Below are 22,384 nucleotides of genomic sequence, written 5' to 3'. Positions count from 1 at the left end.
TACCATTTGCCGCACAGGTTGGCGGCTACTTTTGATACATGTACATATATGGGCCCATCTGGGTTGGCCAAAATATGGGCCGAGCATGGGATTTTGATAGATCCCATTTCGTCCAATTGGACAGACAGCCCCCTCCACATGTTAGAAGGCCCCGCCCATCCCCATGAGCTACGCCACTGCACATTAACCAGGAAATAGCATGGTTCTTCAGAAGGGCACATCAGGTTGAAAATGGGGAGTAAAACAAAAACAGAAATACTCCTCGAAGAAAGAAAAACCCCAAAATGTTCTTTGACAAAAGTCTAATGTGTGACATTATAGGCTAGCATTCATTCAGTGCACAAAATGTGTGTTGATTTGGTTTGCCTAATGTCAGTTTGAAAAAAAAATGATTCGTGAAGAGTTTGGCCAGATGTTCGTAGAAAAGAAAAGAGATCACTCAGTATTGAAATACTGTGTGTAATCAAGCGATATCCAAAAGAAAAACTGCGAATGTGTTTCAGTCCAACCAATTTCTCTCTCATAAAACTCCCAATCAAAATGTGTGGGTTGTTTTAGATTGTAACATGTACATCATGTACATCGAGTGCACAAATTGAATAATGTACATGTACATGTACATGTACATTGAGTGCAAAATGCAACAGCTGTTTTGAAGATATTTATGATGGCACGAAGAAAATATTGCGATCACTTTCCTCCACTGAACGAACTGTTTCGGTGTATTTGCCCATATATATCAAGACTATTTGAGACATGTCACATGTTGACTCTTTACTGTACAAAATGTACGTAAGTAAACTTTGTCCAAAAAAAGGAGACAAAAATAAGCGCAACATTTACTAAAAGAATAACAACAATTCTATCTTTCTGAGTACAAGGTAGAAATACGAAAACAGTTGCTTTGAAATTGGACTTGTCCAACCAAAATGTTGGTTGAAGTTTTGGCAGAAAATCTCACTTCATAAAACCTGTAAATCCTACCAAGAAAACTTTGGTAAATTCGAATGTGCAAATTGAATTATTGCATTAAATTTAAGTCCAAATAATAGCCTAAATTTACTCGGCACAAGTGTATTTTGTCTGCAAAATCTGACGTTCTTATAACTAGTAACGGTGCTGCCAGAAAACATAAACAAATTGACGCTTTTATGTGGTCGTATATATCTGATGGAATATGCAATGTACATGTACAGCATGTACATGTACATAGCATGTACATGTACATAGCATGTACATGTACATAGCATGTACATGTACATAGCATGTACATGTACATAGCATGTACATGTACAGCATGTACATGTACATGGCATGTACATGTACATGGCATGTACATGTACATGGCATGTACATGTACATGGCATGTACATGTACATGGCATGTACATGTACATGGCATGTACATGTACATGGCATGTACATGTACATAGCATGTACATGTACAGCGTGTACATGTACTACCCAAGTACAAAGAAGCTCTCCAAAATTGGCAAGGCTTTTGAGCTTGAAGATCAAATTTGACGATAATACTGTTACCTTCTCTTACAAGGTTACGTCTGCCTCCTGTAAAACATTTGCTGAATTGGTTATTTGGTCCTTGCCAATTCAAGTTAAACGTGCATGTCCGTCAAAACCAAAACTGTACTTACAATTACTTGTGAAAATCTTACGAATAATACGTATTTTGAAATGACACACTCATGAGATGAACTGATCACTGTACATGTTGATGTGATTAAATGGCAGGGAGATTTCAGAGTTATATTGTGGAAGTTATTTACGTAAATGGTAGCGGAGATAAATGTCCTAAAATCTTATTGCATTGGAAATACGGAGAAAGCTGGCAAATTGTAGCCTGTTTGTATTGCATTTCATTTAAACGGATCAGAAACATGATGCAACAGCGAACGATGGAAATGTTGAGTGAGACAATCATGGGTAGATGTGAGAGAGATCTCTACTTGGGCAATTTTCGGAGTGATAGTTGGTATATTATTTCCGTGGCAATACTTAGTAATTGAAACAGTTAATAAGGCATCGACTTTGTCAGAAAAGTAAATTGATTGTTGAAGTTCATAAGGATCCTTATCATGTTGGAGTTAACCAAGTCATTTGCGATTATTTGGACTTGCAAGTTTGGGGAGTTAGTGCGCACTAAGATCAACTGATCATGAGTTGATGTAGATAGAGGGCGACTCGCTGGACTTGTCGGTGTCTGTGGGTGGGGAACACCATGCGTGCACGCCTCGGGGGGACTTGTATGCGTTGGGCTTTTTTTTTGGCCGGCCCAAGTTCAAGTTCAAAGCCAAGTTCAATTTCAAGGTCAAGTTCAAGGTCAAGTTCAAGGTCAAGTTCAAGTCGAAATGCCAAATAAATAGAGTAAAAATAAATAGAGTAAAAATACAAATTTGCATGTCTCTCTTGTATTTTATTGCAATAGTACCAAGTTTTTAATTCGAAAGTAATACACAAGAGGGCGCCCTTTATATTTCAACAATATTTTTTAAAATATTTTTTAAAGTTTTTTTTAAACAGCATAAAGGGCGCCCTCTTGAGACAGTGCAATTTGAACAAAAAACATTTAGTTATACTGAATGGCGCCCTCTTGTGCCTTGCTTAATTTCAATTAAAAATTTGATTATATCAAGTTGAACTCCAAAATCTTAGTGTGTCCCATGGGGGCGCCCTTAATAGGCTTTAAAAAAGTAAGTAAAATGCGTAACCTTAAAAAAATAAACCTCATGCAAGAGGGCGCCATTCGTTAGTTCAAAGTTAAGTCGACCCCCTCACCAAAGTACAAAGGACATATCTGCTGTCTACTTAGATAAATTTGCAGCAAGTCTTAGATGATTTTTTTTTGTCTTCTCACAAACATTAAAAAAAATTATCTTGAGAAAAAGATTTTAAAGTGCATCTTCAATTATTTAAATTTTTAAAATAGACACACCGTTGGTTATTTTTCTTTTCACTTACAAAAATATTGAAATCCCAACAGCATAAAACTGGTCAAATTGAACTATCCTGAAGTAAATTATGTCAAGTTAACTTTTCTGGTACACAGTATAACAAACTTGTTTTGAATCACAGAATAAAAAATGTGAATTTATCCAACAGGATATGATAGCAATGTTCTGTGCTGCAAACTTGTAAAAACAGACAGCAGATATGTCCAAAAGAAACACACCATCACACCAAAGAAACTTCACTTTAATGTAAGGAACAAATGAATCTACAATGGCACATTATAATAAATTGTCTTACGTAAATAACCATGCAAAATACATTAAAGTTTTGACTAAAGGTATCTATATAATAAATAAAAATGGTACATTCTTCACCTCAAAAAAATTGGTCGTTTTTTCCTCTCATCGTCAGAGACAGATTCGTTAACATTCTATGTAATCGATACAATATTTGATTATTTCAAAGTAACCAATATTCAAACTAACGTATCTCTGCCATCCAAAATTGTCAAAACGTCAGCAGTATGAAGGATTCAATGGCAGACATCAAACAGAACATCATTTCAGAATTCAAATATTAAAGTTTTATAATTATATGTCTATTTACAATTTAACAGTTATAAATACTGGTATATTGATCAATGTATACTGATCAATCATTATAATGTGCCATTGTAGATCCATACAATTATAATCTTGCTTGCATCATCATCTTAACTCTTTTTTTTTTACAGTTCTAGACAACAGTCCAGGCACATGTCAACAAACTTTCTTGGAAAAAAAACAGAATTTGTTTTGGCAAAGTTAACTGTATGCAACTTTTTGGTTACTTGCTTAATTTTGTGAAAATCAGAAGTGTCTCTTTTTAAGGATTTTAGTTTTAATACATTTTAGGCCTTCATTTTTAGTTAGAAACACTCAGAATTCAAATGAAAAGTCTAGACAGTATCAGAGTTAATGCATGTCATATTCACATCAAGACAACAAACTCTGAAATAAGGTTTTCTTTTTCACAAGTTCAAACTTCAGGTCTAAAAAAAAAGTTTAAACTAAGGAGTTGTTGATTGTGGTGGTTGCAATTTGCCTATTCTTGTTCATTTTGAAACATTTCAGACTTTTGTGACATGTGCCTGAACAACTAATTCAAACTCATCAATCATACTGGCAAATCCTTGGCAATGAAAGTACTGCCTCACAAAATATGAGATAATAGAAGGATTGCATGGTGAAGAACCTCCAAAACTCATTAGATTTCTTATACATGGTTCTATTACAAACTTTTATTTATTTTTGTCTGGTATTTCTCTTTGAGGCTTAACTTTTTAGACTCGGAATATTATAACGCACGATTGGATTAGGACCTCTCATTGCCAAGGATTTGCTCAAAGTTTGCTCCAACAGCAGCCACTTGATCCAGTCCAGCCAATTCCTGTCAGCAGTCTTCCAAATGAGACGCAAGGAAACCTCCACCAGGACTCAGTATCTCAGTCATGTGATCAGTCACCTGATGAGGGAAAACAAATTATGAGCCATCAGAGTGTCCTGAACATTGAAATTTGGTTAGATCAAGTTACAATATTTGCACGTCAAACGGCTGGTTTCAACACTGTCTAATCGTGCCAAAGGTTTTTAATAACTTCATTGCACGAAAAATATTACAAAAAATAAGCAAGTCTGCAGAAAATTGTTTAAGGAACTGGTATGCAGTAGTCATGATAATATTAGGCTTAAGATTTTGAGTTTACGGGTGATGTCGAGGGAATAGTGACATTCCTTTTTTGTTTAGTAAAGAGCCACAATTATTCTGAATTGAAATGCAGTTTTGAAAGTTCATTCTAATTAGCTGACGAGAGAAATGTGACTTTCAATCAAAAAGTTACAAAGTTAAGGATCAAAACCAGCCGTTTGAAGACGCCTTCTCTAATGTCACTTGCAATTGGACTTAAGACATTATAGACACAAAAAGTACACACACATATAGCTCATTTTGGTTGCAATCTACCACAGTACAGACTGTTATTTTCGAACAGGGAAACTGAATGCAGGATTTACAACTTGGAATGAAAAAAAAATCGCTTGTTGGTAAAAAAATACTAATCAATTAACTGACAGAGTGATACAAAATACATTGAAAAGCCAACATTCAATGTCTAAAATACTTTTTTCTCAATTAGTTCAGGAAACCTTGCTGATTTAGCCGTAGTGTGCCAGGCTTGGATCTCAGGAATAACTTGAACAAGGGGAAAGGGGAGGGCAAAGGACAGGACATGATGGGTCTTTGATGATGGTAGTTACAATCAAGCAAGTCTTTAGAAAGACACAGTTGGGACAGGACATGATGGTTCTTTGATGATGATAGTTAAGATCAAGCAAGTCTTTAGAAAGACACAGTTGGGACAGGACATGATGGTTCTTTGATGATGATAGTTAAGATCAAGCAAGTCTTTAGACAGACACAGTTGGGACAGGACATGATGGTTCTTTGATGATAGTAGTTACAATCAAGCAAGTCTTTAGACAGACACAGTTGGGACAGGACATGATGGGTCTTTGATGATGGTAGTTACAATCAAGCAAGTCTTTAGACAGACACAGTTGGGACAGGACACGATGAGTCTTTGATGATGGTAGTTACAATCAAGCAAGTCTTTAGACAGACACAGTTGGGACAGGACATGATGGTTCTTTGATGATAGTAGTTACAATCAAGCAAGTCTTTAGACAGACACAGTTGGGACAGGACACGATGAGTCTTTGATGATGGTAGTTACAATCAAGCAAGTCTTTAGACAGACACAGTTGGGACAGGACATGATGGGTCTTTGATGATGGTAGTTAAGATCAAGCAAGTCTTTAGACAGACACAGTTGGGACAAGACATGATGGGTCTTTGATGATGATAGTTACAATCAAGCAAGTCTTTAGACAGACATAGTTGGGACAAGACATGATGGGTCTTTGATGATGGTAGTTACAATCAAGCAAGTCTTTAGACAGACACAGTTGGGACAGGACACGATGAGTCTTTGATGATGGTAGTTACAGTCAAGCAAGTCTTTAGACAGACACAGTTGGAGGTATTTTGTCATCAACCATATGCAAAGATATTCCTGATTTGGCAAAGAAGCCATGTGGATTTACCAGTACCATTGAAGACTGATACTAGATGTGCATCATTAAGTTGACGGATTTAAGGACTGCATCAAAATTATATTCTAAGTGATGACTATCCATAATTTTTTTTACCGAAACCACCCCCCCCCCAAAAAAAAACCAATAAGTTTTTTTGTCACAAAATCTTAAACTTAACGCTAATGCTTTATATTCTTTCAACAAATACTTTCAAAATCCAGACATCAATGTTTATCACGCAAACACATAAAAAAATTTAAAAACCTGAAGCCCCTGTCACACCTTTGCGTATAATTCCTTATGAGTTCCTTATCCCAAATTTTCAATACGCAGCCGTACGCTCAAATAACATCGAAATGTTTTGATCACTTTGACTTATGTGCGACGCACATCTAGCGTACAAGTAACGAATTCAGCGCATCCAATCCATTGCGTATGAGATGCGTATGAGTTGCGTACATGCAGTGCACAACATTATTTTTCGGGCTGCGAATAGGTCAGTATGCAGTGGGCATGCCGAGCGTACTCAGGACGCACCCAACTTATGCCGACCGCATGCTTGACACACTTCTGAGCGTATTCCCGCCGCATTTCCGCCACTCGCCATTCAGCGTGCGTTGCATCTGCGCTTCAACTACGCTATGTATACATCCAATACAGGCGGCTCATATGCTGACGGGGTGCGTCACGAACACATAGCGTACTCGTAACGCACTCACCCGATGCACTGCGTATTTATAACTTATGACCTGCGTAACAGCGTACGCAGCGTACTTTTGTGCATGCCCAAAACTATCCTGCGTACTGGGCCGTACCATGCGTATATCTGTGTACATAAAACCTACACAAAACAATAGACATGCATGTGAGGTGCGTATTGTGTGTACCACTGCGTATGAAAAAACCAGCAATGTGCAACTCATAAGGAATTAGGATATGCAGAAGTGTGACAGGGCCCTGAAGTACAGTCCATTAATGTTTTTCAAATTCAGAAATTCCACAAGTAGTAATTCAAGCAGAAGTTCAGCCTAAGTTCCCCCACTGAACCTCAGGATGCTAAGAATATGGAAAGAATTAATAAAAAGTTTATTTCCAAAACACGATAAATGTCCATTTCAAAAAGTGACAAATCTGCAAGCTTACGAAACTTCAATTTAACATTATTTTTTTCAAATGAGTGTGTTCTAAATTGTGGTTGACCATATAACAGCCATCCAACCTGACTTTGGGCAGCCAGGAGAGGGCAGCATTCCAAAAAGGAACGAAATATCGAATATCGCATTTTGGAAACAAACACATGACAAATGTTCTTGTTAATGTAAAGTGTTTTAGCTGATGGCATGATGCTTTTGTAAGACCCTGACCATGCTGTCCCATCAATTCCAAACATGTACATAAAAACAACACCTCCAGCTTGCCTAATTTTTGAAGTATAAAGCAAGCTGAATTAGCTTCTGACTCTGTATTTACAATAAAATACTTGATTGGCAGTCAATAATGTTTAACAACAACCTGAGAGCAACCGGTATCTAGGTACATGTAGTCTGTTTTATCATTGAGTGGAAATACTCGAGTGTTACACAATTTCATTTTGTATAATACTTATAATAACACTCTAAAAACATCAACTTTTAATGTTTTCGTTCACCCACCGTAGGGGATAGAACATACAGGTACATGAACCCTAGCATAAAAAAATAGTATTTATATTCAATCAAAGACCAGCGCATCTTTAAGAGGACCAAATAGCCCCATAAAAATGGTCAACGTTCAACTTTCTGACCACCCAAACACAAACCCCAAATTGTAATGTTGCAATTATAGCAGCATTTTAATTTCAATACTGGCCCTATCACTATGCCAACTGGGCTCCCAAACCGCAGTATGGGGTTACGCCATCTCCAGTTACCAAGGTAATAATTACCTAGGCAACACCCTGATGTGAGGTTTTTCCAAGGATCAGGCGCCTCCTATAATGAAATACTCCAAACTACCAAGAACCATCATTCACCACTGTTAAAACACTAGAAACACAACAAGTACCATGAACCAGCTTCAGAATATCCTTCTGGAATATATTTGCAGATTTTTCCTTTATGTTCCAAAATGCCTGCATGATCAATGACACTGATTGGCAGTCTCTCCTCAATGGTCGACACAGAGTACACATTGTACTTATCTGCTGCTAATGACCCCTATGTTTTTAACAACTTCTGGAATCCAGAAAGTCAAATTCTCCAGAGATGAACCTTTCTTGTAACTGATCAGCTTTGACAATTCTGCAGCACCAGAAATCAATTGTATCTTCAATGACAAACTCTTCTGGTAATCATCAAGACCAGTAACAATGATTACAAACAGCAATCCTTCTTCTCCACAATCAATACATTTTATCTGCTATTGGTCAGTCCACTGTTGACTTCTACGGTAGCTGTTGTGACATTCTGCTACTTTTCATCATTAGTAATGATTCAGTACGAATGATTATTATTTCATATTGTCGATGGTACAAATATTTTCATCATCAATGTCTATGAGCTGTGATACATTGTGTATTTCAAAATGATGACGTAATTTGTCCATTAATTAACTCGAGGAACTAAACCCTCGTTTTGTTGATCAGTCACAATCACATTTCAATCCTGTTCCTCTGCATGGCATTTATACAGGCTAGTCACAAACAATCAGTTCACTATCTCAGTACAGGCACTGTGACAGTCATATTCCATCAACAGACAAAATCAGGTAAATGAATAGGCACAGCTGGCTGATCAATCTCCTGCAGTCAAAGCATAGCTGTATCAGGTTTCATAACAATCACAACCTGTCAATCCTGCTTTGTAGCAGGGAGCACTCAACTGCTAAAACCAGTCACTTGATTTATTTTGACTGCTGGACTGGCTTTGTTGAGATTGCCAGCCACAGAGGGAAGGTCAACAACTCATCAGATTCCTCCAGCAATTACACATCTGCCGCTACAAACATCAACCATCAACGTCTCATCAATGCTGATGTAGCAAACAGTGTTCCACTGCCATGAACTATATTAGCTTCTTTCTTATGGCACTGGTTTCCATGATCAGTGAATATTCAAAAGTGTGATTCCAAAGCAATGCTCTCCACAAACCATCACCCTCGTCACTGGTCAATTTATGATCAGTTCATTTCAAATTCAATTATCATCCTCTTTATCAGTTACCATGGAGCACTGCTTTTCTACAACTGATCAATTTTCTAATCATTGCTCAACAATGATCTTAATCTGTAATTATTCAATAATTAATTTTTTTGCAACGGTGACTGCTCACTAAAAGCCATGACTCCCTAGCATAATTTACTAGGAAATATACACATCCTGGAAAATTCCAAATCCATGTTGGAAACTGCATACACATATTTCTGACTTTGATTTTAGAGGTGTGCCGACCAATGTAAAAGACTGTCAGTTTAGGGGTACTGTACCCATCCTGACAGATTCCAACTAAACATGTTGTTGGGGTTTAATGGGTTGAGTCTTGTTAAGGTTAACTCACCAATCACATATTAAATTAGGGCAAAAATGTTGTCAGTGAAACATTCTCAGTGACAACTCTTTACTCTCTTCTTTAATTAAAATGGCAAATGTTGAGTTAAAATGAACTGTCTGTGCTCTCAATAAAATTCTTCTTTTTTCCTGACAAATTGTGATCTTTTAGGGTTTTAAATGGAAAACAGTTTCCCTCACTTTGGTCTCTGCAACCCAATGAAAAGAAAATTGTTATATAGGATTTCAGGTTGCTTTCGCACACAAATTAAGACATGTATGTAATTGCCCTGCAATTACATTATGTACATCATCAATGATAGTAAGGAGGAGGTGGGGCAAGATCCAGTTTGTGTGTGTAATGTGAGCACTAAATTATTTTGGAATGCAAATGAGTAAACAAATTGTGAATTAATTATTCCATACCTAAACACGTGCCTATATTTTGATCAATATCTCATCCAGAACTAAATAACCTTAATATTGCTAGAAAACAGTAGCAATTTCCAATAAAATCTATTTTGGGCTGACTGTGTAGAGCCCGGTTCATACTTCACGCAAAAGCATACTGCGACGCGAAATTCATGTCGTCAACAATGGTGAACGCGCTTTGAATGTATTGTTGACGACACGAATTTCGCTTCGCTTTTGCTTTTGCTTTCGCGAGAAGTATGAACCACGCTTAGCACAGACAGTTCATCTTCAATTAAAAAAATTCCAACATAAGAACACTCTAGATTAAAACAGTATTTGATGATGGACCAAATTGAGTGAATAAAGTCTTCTGCAAAACCAACTGAAAAACAAAATCCCAAAATGAAACCTTCAGAGACATATTGAGGGGAATGACAATAAGTTCAAACAATCTGAAGGTTTGAAACAAACCTTTGAATTGAAAAAAACAAAATCAAGTTCTTTCCAAAATGGAAAATACACATCCTGCACAGATATTCTTCAGAGTGCATGTTAACAAACACTTGAATGCAATTGTTTTCACTCTTGCTGGAATAAGCCAATTCGACATCTCGTATGAGCAATGAATGAACACTGCAATGTTTGGATAAACAAATCCATGTGATGCTGTAAGCTTGCTATCTATTGGTCAAGGACCCCATGATGTGTTTGTTCATCCAAAAATTGTATTGTTCATAAGAGTTTGTACATGCCCCAGCGAAATATCGAATTGGATTATTGTTTGTGGCAATGCCACCATATTTAGGAATGATTTTTGGCCATTGCTATTTGTAATACTCCTGGCATTGTTAGGTTTAGAGACAATAGAGAGCTTATTTGAACTAATTGTCTAATTACGCTTCATGATGATTGATGTCTGGAGATTGAGAACTTTTTTGCACAAAAAAAAATTAAGTTGCATTCCCCATGCTCTTCAATAAATTTTATTTATTTTCCTATTTTTTTTTAATTTTTAAACTTTATTCCAACGAGAACAGAATTACATGTATTGACCGGCCACAAGGTAATTCAAAATTTGTACTTGTTAAACAAATCTACAAAAAGGAATCTACCGGTATTTGGAAGATAAAATTCAAAATAGCAAGGGGGATGCAACTGCAATGTTGGATCAAAATTTAAAATGAGAAAAATAGAAAGCATTCTCTCAATTTAACACAGCAAAGAAAAAAAAATAGAAGTTCCACTTAATTCCATGAATGATAACAATTGATGGAACCAATAGGGGCTAGTATGTGTATGAAGCTGTGCCAACTGACAAGGAAACACTTCTTCAAGCTGAGTTATCACAAAGTATCACCAAACTAAACTAAATATTGATGCAAGTCCAATCAGTAACTAACTACAAGTCACGACAGCAGCAGTCTTCAAAGCTTTGATTAATCCACATGTTTGTGTGATTTATGCGTATGTCAATAAAGCTTGCTTAATTTAATCAGTACGACAACATGTACATGTAGATTCATTTACTTTTGCCTCAAATTTCACAAACGTTGCAGGACACAACTTTTAAATGAGAACTTCTGACATGGTTGATCAATCTGTATCTCCCTAAATTGACCTACATGTATAATTAGACAACCCTATTGAATAGTGTGCGTTAAGTTTCGTTTGTCTCAGATTTTGCTCGTTCCGCATCCATTTGTTTGAAAATATTTCACAAGCTGCGTTGCCGACACGATTCTACCACAATAGGTTAATTGCCTGTCAATTTTCAAAAACAATTTTTCTTTATCATATAAAGAGTTAGGATCGCAAAAGAAGACTTTTGTTGAAAATGGCATGTTGAATTGAAATATTATTTTCCGGGGGGGGGGGGGGGGGGGGGGGCAAAGTCTAGGAATATAAGGTGTGCCCCTATTAACTTTAGATTTTAAAACAATGCCTCCATCTTTATATAGAAACTTATGGTTCTTTTACTCTGCTTTAGATGGACATACAAGTTACTGAAATGAATTGAAACAAGATCAGACAAGAATGGAGGCAAAAAGAGATGAATAAAGAATAGATACTGAGGGCAGAGTACCAAAGAAATGGTTGCCCAAAAGGAAGGGAGGGGTTGACTCTCAGAGATGGCTAGCAAGCAGCTTACATGACCAGGTCTGCCACAATATGAACGACCACTGACATTCAGTAATAAAAATTGTGTGCACAAGACCGACAAACTACGCGAACGCCCCTAGCATCTTTAAAATTTAAGTAGTCTTCAAAAAATTATGACCTATTAATGATTGCATTTAAATGGCTTCCAATACCTTCTGAGAGCACCCCAAAGACATCCTTTGGTTTGAAAAATAAATAAGTGCAAAGTTTTGCACAGAACACAGGTGTTTGTAGTTGTGTGATAAAAGTTGAGCTTTTGGTTGTGTTGCAATTAGATGTAAGATGAAAAAGAACTACATGTTGGCAGAGGAGATACAGGCAGAGGAATTGCACTGTAAGACACTAAGATTCAGCTTCACATAGCTTGATTTTGGTTTCAGTTTTGATGTTTCTTTTGGCTTAAATGCAGAGCTGTGGTTGTTGCATTGCAATAGCAAACTGATGGTTAAGTTGGCAAGAAAAACAGGTGTAAACATAGAGAATGAGGAATTTAGGAAATTTGGGGGTATTTAGAAAGGAAGCCAAAATTTAGCCATAGATTGAAAGGAAAAGCAACTGAACACATATTGAACTTATTGTCAGCTACATGTTATCCTGATCCAGACTGGCACCTACAATTCACTAACATAACAGCATGGCTTTCTCAAATTTATCATCAATCTCAATCATTTGCAGAAACAAGAAACATTTTCACTTCATTATCTGTCAGCAAATTATTATCAATATTAAAGTTAATAGTTAAGACAGTTTTGTTTCCTTGACTAAAATCTTCAACCTTCAGGTAGCTCAGAGATTTAAAGTGTCTTAACTTTTCCATCAATGATTTAGAATGTTTAGACAGAATGTTGCAACGTGATGCCACTTTTTCCTCATATCACTAATGGTCATTCATTGCAAACATGTTGAAAAGACATGAATCTGGGACTGCGAAACATTTCCAATTTTGTTAGGAAATACTTGGTCTGGCTAACTACATTCCTCCTGAATGTTGAAATGTTGTTCTCAACATCAAAGGCCGAACCGTTGGGATAAAACGGCATTATGCAGCAACAGAAACTACATTTTTGCATGCTCAGAAAAAAAATCTATTCACATATTTCAGTTCTCAGAACCAGATTTTATCAGGTTCATAAAGTCATAATTTTTTTAAGACAAAATAAAATCAATATGAAAATGAAACAAATGAAAATTAATCTTTTCTAGCAACCAAAGATATAGAGTATGTGTGTACAATTTGCTATGGAAAATTTTAAAACTATTAAAGCAACAGTTAAAAAAGGCATAAAGGATCATTTGCTATTCATGCATTTTCTTTGTTTCCAACAATAACATCAACACAATCAAAAGAAGAGTGTTCAAAAACCTAATCAGTTGAACTTTCAGCTCTGTGATTATTTCACATTTCAAGAAAACAGTGAAGCAGGACCTTTTGATCACTACACACTATTTTGTCAATAGCAATCTTTATTCCCCAAAAAACAGTCAAATGGCTGATTGTTGGAAAGCACCTTCATTTCTGGATTTCATTTGAAATGACAGCATGCCAGATAGAATTTACGGGTCGTTTACATGTAGTACCAGTACTATCCTTAATCCAAGTAAGCAATTTAAACATAATGTGTTAGGTTGATTGAGGGTCAAATGCAAAATGATCCTGTATGTCTTTAAATAAAAAAAGTTTCAATTCATAACTGTATGTTTCACTTCAATCTCTCCTATGAAAACCTGCTCCATCATATTAAGAACATGTGCACCGGACTGCAAGAGCTTTGCGACAATTCCATCTGCTTGCAAACCACTATGAAAGTCACTGGACACTTACATGTACTGCAAATAATTAGGTTTCTCTTTGACAGTTCACACAAATGAAATTTCTTGATTTGATGTATATCAAATCACACAGCAATCTTTCAAGAAGAGAAACTTTCAATTCCTGTCTTTCAGAAATGACTGTCATGACCATTGCTTAGAAATTATTCTCATTTCTCTTTTTTCTTCAAATTACAATGTATTGTCCGTGATGCTGTCAGGTAAAAATATCAAATTTCTTTCAATCACAACGTTGAGGACAAAACTCCAATTCACAAGAATCAAGTGAGAGAATTATGGTCATTTACAAAGGAGGTTGTTTGGTGCACATTGTGATGAGTTTTGATGGAGCAGGTTGTATTCTTGGTTTGACTCACCCTTAAGATCATCCCAGTCGCCATGGTGATGGTCATCCAGCCTGTCCTGCCTAGTCTAGGCACTGGTCTGGTCCAATCCAGCCTCAGCATGGTTTGCAAAGATCAGTCTCTTCTGAGGACAGATTTCAAAACCAACAGTCAAACCTCAATTCTCTAATTTCACTTTCGATTCCATTTCCCAGTCAGCAATAAAAAGAAAAGTCAGAAATTTAAATAGAAATTGTGATTATTTTGTCCTTAATTAGATCAACAGGAAAAGTTCAACAGGGATTGGAGACTCCAATTTAACAGAATTTCATATCAAAATTCCATTTGTGGACAATATAGTAACACATTTTATAATAAAAAGGAAGACAATGCTTCTTTGTTCCAATTGGTTTTTTTATTTTTTGTTTTATTGATAAAAGTTTACTCCAAAGAATTCATGAGACACTTACCAATTTGGAGCACTCGATCATCCTGAGAGAAGCCAGAAAAGATGTGATGATGACCTCAGGATGGTGCCTCATCCCTCACAGACAGGTGCGGTCATGGCGGATGATTTTTAAAAGAGCCGTCTCATTCTCACCAGGTTCGATCATCAACTTCAAGCACTACGCTGGTCCTGGTCCGCAATGAATCCTTGATGAGTCATTGTTCGTGATGAGGCCTCTGTTCTTGGAGTCAAAATCCTTAGGAAAGATGATTGTTTTGCAGCTTTTTGCAGTGCAACACAATGCCACTCGCCAGGCTGGTGGAAAACTCAATAACACTCACGTGGCACGTGTACCGTACTGGATCAGCGCGTGTAAGGGGGTATTTGTTCACTATTGTGTGATTCATACAGGGCGAGTCAGAAAGAAAGTTTCTTTTGACTAGGAAATTGCATAACGCAACATGACATTATCATCATGATCTCAATTATAAAACGTAATGAAGATTAATGAATGATCCAGTGTACTAGTGTCCCCTATTTGACAGCTTTAGTTCAGGAAATTTCCCTTTAACAGGAAAGCTTCCCTTAACAGGATCACCACCGGGAAGGTAGCTGTCATGATCCCATGTTAGTGAGAGAGGAAGAGCAGAAATTAGACGGTGCGTGCGAGAGATGGAGAGGGAGGAAAAGAGAGGAAGGAGAAACGGGGAAGAGGAAAGGTAGATAGAAATGAAACGGTGCGTGCGAGTGACAGAAGAAAAGAGTAGGTGAGAGGATGGAGGAAGGATAGAAATGAACTAGTGCGTGCAAATGATGTTAGACAAGGGATGGAGGATGGGGAAGAGGGGATGGAGGATGGGGAAGAGGGTATGGAAGGTGGGGAAGAGGGTATGGAGGGTGGGGAAGAGGGGATGGAGGGTGGAGGTATGGGGAGGGAATGTACGGTGATGAGCCAGTCACGAATCACCAAGGGGAGTAAGGGAAAGTCTTGTCTCAACTGTGGCTGCAGTGCAATGACTAGCTCCAGCGTTTCACAGGTGAGAGGCAATTCAGCAAACTGCAGGTCCATATACTCAAGCAATTGGGTACTACCTAAAAGTCACTGTAAGCTTATCAGATAGTCAGTTGGCTTGTGGTATAAATCAAGAGTACACAGTTGAATAGCCATTTTCCCCTACCTTTTTGTGGGTGGGGTTTTCTACTGGAAATGGCAAAATAAACACAAAAGTAAGTTTATCAAGACTTCTTGGGGTAAGCTAAAAAAAAAAGAGTTCAAATTACATGAAAACCACAGCATTTGGGCAAACTCCCTCTTTTAGGGGCGGGACACTAGTCATAATTAGAGGGTGGGGAAATTAAATCATTTTTTTGTTACTAAATATTTGTTTCTGATTTTGGCCTTAGTAGTAAGCAGTAAATAAAAAAGCATGTATTTCAAATCGCATTTCAATTTGATGTAAGAGTAAGTGCAGTTTTTTCAGTTAAAAAATGGTACAATGGTTTATAAAAAATTTAGTTTGGATAACAAGCACTTTTGTCCTTGTAATCCACTTTGCATCAATTACAGTAGATGCCAAAGTTTGACTGTCTATTTTTTGTAAATCAAATCCAGCACAAAAATGGGACACTTGAGGATGGATTGAAGAAAACGTTTGGAGGATTTAAAGGAAGGAATAAAGAATTTGAATTGGTAAATTTCACGTCATTGAAATTCTAAGTGACTTTCAGTTGTCAAATAGAGGTGTAGCAAATTGAGATACGCCTACAGGTATACAGTTCTCGTATATACTTCTATTTTTGTCATCAATTACGCCTATAGTGTTTAATCATGACTGGTAAAACAAACAAGACAAACAAATGTTGTCATCACCGTACAGAAGAATTGAGAAAAAAAGCCACGCATTCAAAACTGTGCATTTCCAATAACAGGAGCAAAGCAATTGCCCAAATAAATGATAGTACATTTTCCCAAATTAATCTACTGAATTTACCTGAATTATAGCTTGACTGCACAATTCGAACTATTTTTCAGTCCAGTTATTGTTGATTTTGAGTGCACACTAAGTCTTAAACTTTCAAGTATTCACAGTAAGTATTCACATGGTAAATTCACACAAGTTGAACTCCTAACACTAGTAACAGCTCAGGAATATTGCAACCAAATGGTCTTTTGACATCAACTTTGTTCCACATTTCATTCATGGCAACGCAACGCAGCCAAACCCAGCCAAACCCAATATCATTCAGTCCAACATTTGGAACTCCTGAAAAGAAAGAGGAAAGATTGCCATATCTGGCCATCTATGAGACTGGTCTGAAAACTTCCAAGTGTTTTCTCAGTAAAGACTTTTTAGGACATATCACTTTCTGATGGCTGATAGGTCATTGAAATTAGTGATGGTCAGTTATGGGAATCTTTCCAAAAGATTTCAGTGAGAAAAAGTACATACTGTTTTGTGGTTGAAATGCACAAGATCCGCCAACTGTTTCCAGGACTCCTTGGGCAGATGAAGAGCAGACATCGGCACCTCCCGGCTGGGCCCGGGATGATCTGAACCCAGGGATGAATGTGCGGACAGACAGCTGCACTCAGACACCCAACCTGATATCAAGATCAGAAAAATCAAACATTTAAATACCTGTAAGTACTGAATGGTATAGGCTGTTATATACTTTTACATTTTTTTTGGCTAAAGAAGGATTTTTTGGGGTCACATTGGTTAGATTTTACATTCCTAAGCCAGAAATCCATTGGTAAACTATGTTTCCATCTACCGGTGTGACGGCCATTTTTTCTTTAAAAATGCCCATCATTTTGGACCTAATTGTATCAGAGTCGTAGTTACTCGGACTAACTCCACTGCGTGCACATAGACTAGGTGCACGGCGCCTAGCCCCATTAATGTGGCTTTAACTCGTACTGGACTACCTCCGTATTGACAGCCACAAACTGCCCACATGACATGGACGTGGATCGTCCCGTTGCTAGGGAAGCTGAAAATCAACATGAAAGGGTAGTTTTGTTCACGGTCACGTTATACTCACACAATGCCATCCACAACTGCTTAATAGCAACAATACGTTACATTCTGTACCTTCAGAGGTCTAGTGTAGTTACAATGTAATTTCTGGTTGAGTTTGGACAACTTTCGGCTGCCATTGTTCACTGGATTTACTGGACTACCTCCACAAATGAACCCGAAAATGTAGAATTTTTTTATTTTCACATTTAGACTTTGTAATTTATAAACGCTTTAGAGAAGCACACTCACCCTCTTTAATTTATAGCGATAGAAAAATAGTTCCCCTTTTTCATACGTTTACATGTATTTTTCATGTAATTTCGTGTTCTAATTTAGATATGCTACGTCTGAAAAAGGGTGAAATACTTTTCTATCACTTTAAAGAGGGTGAGTGTGCTTCTAAAGCGTAAACAAACTACAATACAAACGAGGGAAAGAATGTTGCAACCAGCTGACACTATTTCTACCGTTGTGTACAAAGTCTATGGAGAGTCCAGAAAAGTATTTCGTAACAAAATTGGAAATGTTTCTCAGTCCCAGATTCATGTCTTATCGTCATTTTTGCAATGAATGACCTTCAATGAGATGATATATGAAGAAAAAAGCAGTGTCAGGTTGCAAAAATTTTTCCCAAACGAATTAAGTCTAATAAATGTGAAAATAAAAACTTGACAAATTAATTAGATCATATTTTGGACGGTATGTTCCAACTTAAGTGTGGTCCAGTAAATTGGCCACATTTACGGGGCTGGAAAGTGTCATGCTGCAAATGGCGGCCTCATTAGCTTGCATCATATTTGGAAAATTGCATCTGGGAAAAATCCCCATATCTGGCCATCAGTGTCATTCTGTGCACAAAACCCAGGAGACTGGTCTGAAAATGTAAGTGTTTCTCAGTAAATACAATATTTTCCCTGCTAAATGTGACTTTTTAGGATAAATTATCACTTTCTGTTGGCTGATAGGTCGCTGAAGGGAAAAATGAGTGATTGCCAGATGGGAATCTTTCCTGCATCGGTACGGCTGTTGCCTGTCATTCAGATTGTTCTGAAGTTAATACATGCATGCCGGCTAGGTGGCGCGGAAACAGGTCAACTCGTACGCGAACCAACTCGTACGCGAGTCAACTCGTACGCGAGACAACTCGTACGCGAACCAACTCGTACGCGAGCCAACTCGTACGCGTGCCAACTCGTACGCGAGCCAACTCGTACGCGAGCCAACTCGTACGCGAACCAACTCGTACGCGGGCCGTTTTACGAGGATTGGGTTGGCATGGTTGGGAAGAATTTGGGAATAGTGTGACGGGTAGTCCGTAGTTCAATGTGTGACCGTTGTGTGTGATTGGGAGTGAACCCGTGAATGATGATAATAAAGTAACTGATTTTTGTAGTTAGACGAGTGTTGTATCGTTTTGTGCATACCTGTAGCCTTGTCACGTCAAGTTTAATTCCATATATTAATGCAACGATGTACCAGTTGCATTTTTCGTGTTTTTTTAATCAATGTACCTGTCAGTCAATTAATTGTCACCATTGTCAAACTGACCCAATTGCAACGCTCTGGACTACCATGGATCCGTTCTCGCGGTTCGGTGTCCTAAAAGAACCGGCGGGTTTAGAAGATCAAAAGAGATCGATCAGACTTGTCAACTGCCTGTCACTCAACTTTCATTGTGGTTCACAACCATTGATCAATTAAAAAGCAGACACGCGGGGACATCCGTAGGCCTAGCAATTTCTATTTACAACTGAAATGCTTGGTATAACCATGGAGGTATAACACATAACACATCAGGGTTCGAAATTAGCGGTATATATAGCCCGCTAACCAAATGCTTGTCAAAACAGCGGCGGCCGGGGCTAGACAAACTATTCCTTAACCAGGCCGCTGGCGAGTGAAAAATTATTGGGATACGGCAAAGATCAATGAACAGAAAGAAAAAAAATTCATAAAATTCAAAAAGGAAACCTTTTAATTTGTGTCTAATTATCAACTGTTTTAAAGGATTAAATTATCTGATCTGTTAATCAAAAACACCAACAAAATTCCCTCAGAATTGGGCTTGAAAATACGCCAACTTCCCAATCAATCAAGCGAACTTGTAAAAAAACAAACAAACGCAGAATTCTTCTCTAAAAATTCGCGAATGTAAGTAGCACTGGCGGATTCAAAAATCAACTACATTTAATTTGAAAATCTCAACCTTTCAGAAAAGGTAAAATTATGCCGACTAGTACCGAACCTAATTTCATCTGTCCATGTGAGCTAAACCAATCGTCTAAACTCACGCGTACGAGCTAGTTGGTCCGCGTACGAGTTGGTCCGCGTACGAGTTGGTCCGCGTACGAGTTGGTCCGCGTACGAGTTGGTCCGCGTACGAGTCGGTTCGTGTACGAATTGACCCGCGTACGAGTTGGTCGCGTACGAGTTGGTTCGCGTACGAGTTGACCTGTATTCGGTGGCGCCCTAGCCCCATAAATGTGGCCTATTTACTGGACTGCCTCCGTAAACATAGGCCACACATCCACATGTACAAAAATCGTGTCGACTTTGCCAAATTTTGATTTTCACATTTAGGCTTAGTTTGTAGGGCTTTTTCTGCTTTAGAAGCATACTCACCCTCTTTATAGGCTAATCAGAAAGTGCTGCCTTTTTCAGATGTATATTTTTCGTGAAATTTCCAGATTCATTTTTACACGTTTGCGTATCAAAATTTCAACATGAAATTTCACAAAAATTAGACAGTATCTGAAAAAGGCAGCACTTTCTGATTAGCCTATAAAGAGGGCGAGTATGCTTCTAAAGCAAAAAAACCCTACAAACTAAGCCTAAATGTGAAAATCAAAATTTGGCAAAGTCGACACGATTTTTGTACATGTGGATGTGTGGCCTATGTTTACGGAGGCAGTCCAGTAAATAGGCCACATTTATGGGGCTAGATGGCGCCCTAGCCCAGGTTGGACGAAGTCTTCATTGCAATACGACTAACGTCCAGGACAAGACTTTTTTACATGAAACCATCCCAACATTTTTACCAGAGTTTTGTTATGTTTTACCTCGTTATAGAAGCTTATTTCACGCCTACATACTCTATGTATCCTTATCTATTGACAACTGGGTTCAGGAATTCCATATGCGATGCTGACTGACGTTAATCAGGAAAATAAACTCAAAAGCAACGTTAAACTTGTACGTGTTTGTAGTCTCTTTTCATCAGTTTATTCCCAGAGTCGTACGTCATGCATAATGCAATGTACATGTACATGTACAAAATGTACGTGCGTACGATCCGAAAGCGCGCACGCACGCTAGCGCCCTCATTTGTTTAGTTTTGGTTGGAACCGTGACGTCACTCCAGCCAACCGATGTCACGAAAACGCTCAACCAATGACCAAAGCCGAAACGTATTTCTGGTAACTGGCGCGAAAACACGCTCGGTCATTGGATTAGCGACCGCGCCTTCAAGTAAGTGCGCGTGCGTATGAGGATGGTTACTAAGCAAATCGCGCGTGCGCACTGCATATTCATGCAGCATAGTCTGTCCCTCGGACCAGATGTGATATGAGCGTCGAGAATAATTGTCCGGTCTTGGGAACCAGACTACACGCTGCACAGACGTTCATGGTATGATATGTACGACTAGAATAGACTCGGCGGTGAGAAACTGATGAAAAGAGACTAAACACGTACAAGTTTAACGATGCTTTCGAGTTTATTTTCCTGATTGACGTCAGTCAGCATCGCATATGGAATTCCTGAACCCAGCGTACTAACAGATAAGGACACATAGAATACTACGACGTAAATTTAGCTTCTCCAACAAGGTAAAAATATGGAAATTATTGGTAAGAAATTCGTTCGGTTCGTTTTCGTTCGGTTGTGAGCACATGTGTACTCAGGACTCCCTCCGTAACGTAGGGAGGAAAGGGAGTCCACCAGGGCTAGGTGGCGCCCTAGCTGCATTGTGAATCGCCCGAATTTGCGCATCATATAATTATTGGCAAAATTAGTCAAACGGTTTCAAAATAAGGTTTACTTCTACACTCACCTTGTTGGCGGACCATTTATTCATCAAATTATTGTTATTTCAAGACTCATAAAAGTCATTTACGGCGTAAAAATCTTCTCCCAAATTCGAAGACCAAACGTGTCAAACATACCGCTGGCAAAAAAATTCAACATGGCCGGCCGAATGAAAAGTCGGCCGGTACCCGTGCCTGGCGGATGCACATAATAGCGAGAACTTGATGTGTACCAGGGAAACACGTGAAATTGAGAAATTCAAATCTTTCGGCGCGGCGCGCGCAGCGGTGATAGCCTCGATTAAAGCCTTGAAAGGGCTCGCTGCTTTGCCATGCTAATTGCGCTTACGTAGTAAGTCCACATTGATCGTTCCAAAACGACTGGAATAAAGAAAACATATGCCAAACTATGCAGATTTACTTCAAATATCTTTTACCATTTAAATTTTCCGAGCGAGCGCACGGTGGCCATGAGGTATTTTTCAAACCTTGGTTCTGTTTCCGGTTTCGGTTTCAGTTGCTTTTAATAATTGTTTCATGA

General features: G+C 38.1%; 1 long non-coding RNA gene across 2 annotated transcripts; it reads right to left on the bottom strand.

The window, feature by feature from the left end:
- Positions 1 to 2,409: 2,409 nt before the first annotated feature.
- LOC119727171 lies at positions 2,410 to 22,039 on the bottom strand. Of its 2 annotated transcripts, XR_005270914.1 has the most exons (4): positions 21,870 to 22,039; positions 14,818 to 17,397; positions 14,381 to 14,492; positions 2,410 to 4,469 (listed from the first exon to the last, which is right to left on the bottom strand). It is a non-coding gene; the product is annotated as an uncharacterized LOC119727171 (long non-coding RNA). The 2 variants fall into 2 exon arrangements; XR_005270913.1 differs by lacking the exon at positions 2,410 to 4,469 and having other exon boundaries at positions 8,653 to 14,492.
- Between the last annotated feature and the right edge of the window lie 345 nt (positions 22,040 to 22,384).

The sequence above is a fragment of the Patiria miniata genome, unplaced genomic scaffold, assembly GCF_015706575.1.
Source record: "Patiria miniata isolate m_02_andy unplaced genomic scaffold, ASM1570657v1 HiC_scaffold_20, whole genome shotgun sequence".
NCBI lineage: Eukaryota > Metazoa > Echinodermata > Asteroidea > Valvatida > Asterinidae > Patiria > Patiria miniata.
Note: the sequence above shows the minus strand (reverse complement) of the source record. Positions and strands in the feature narration are given on the sequence as shown.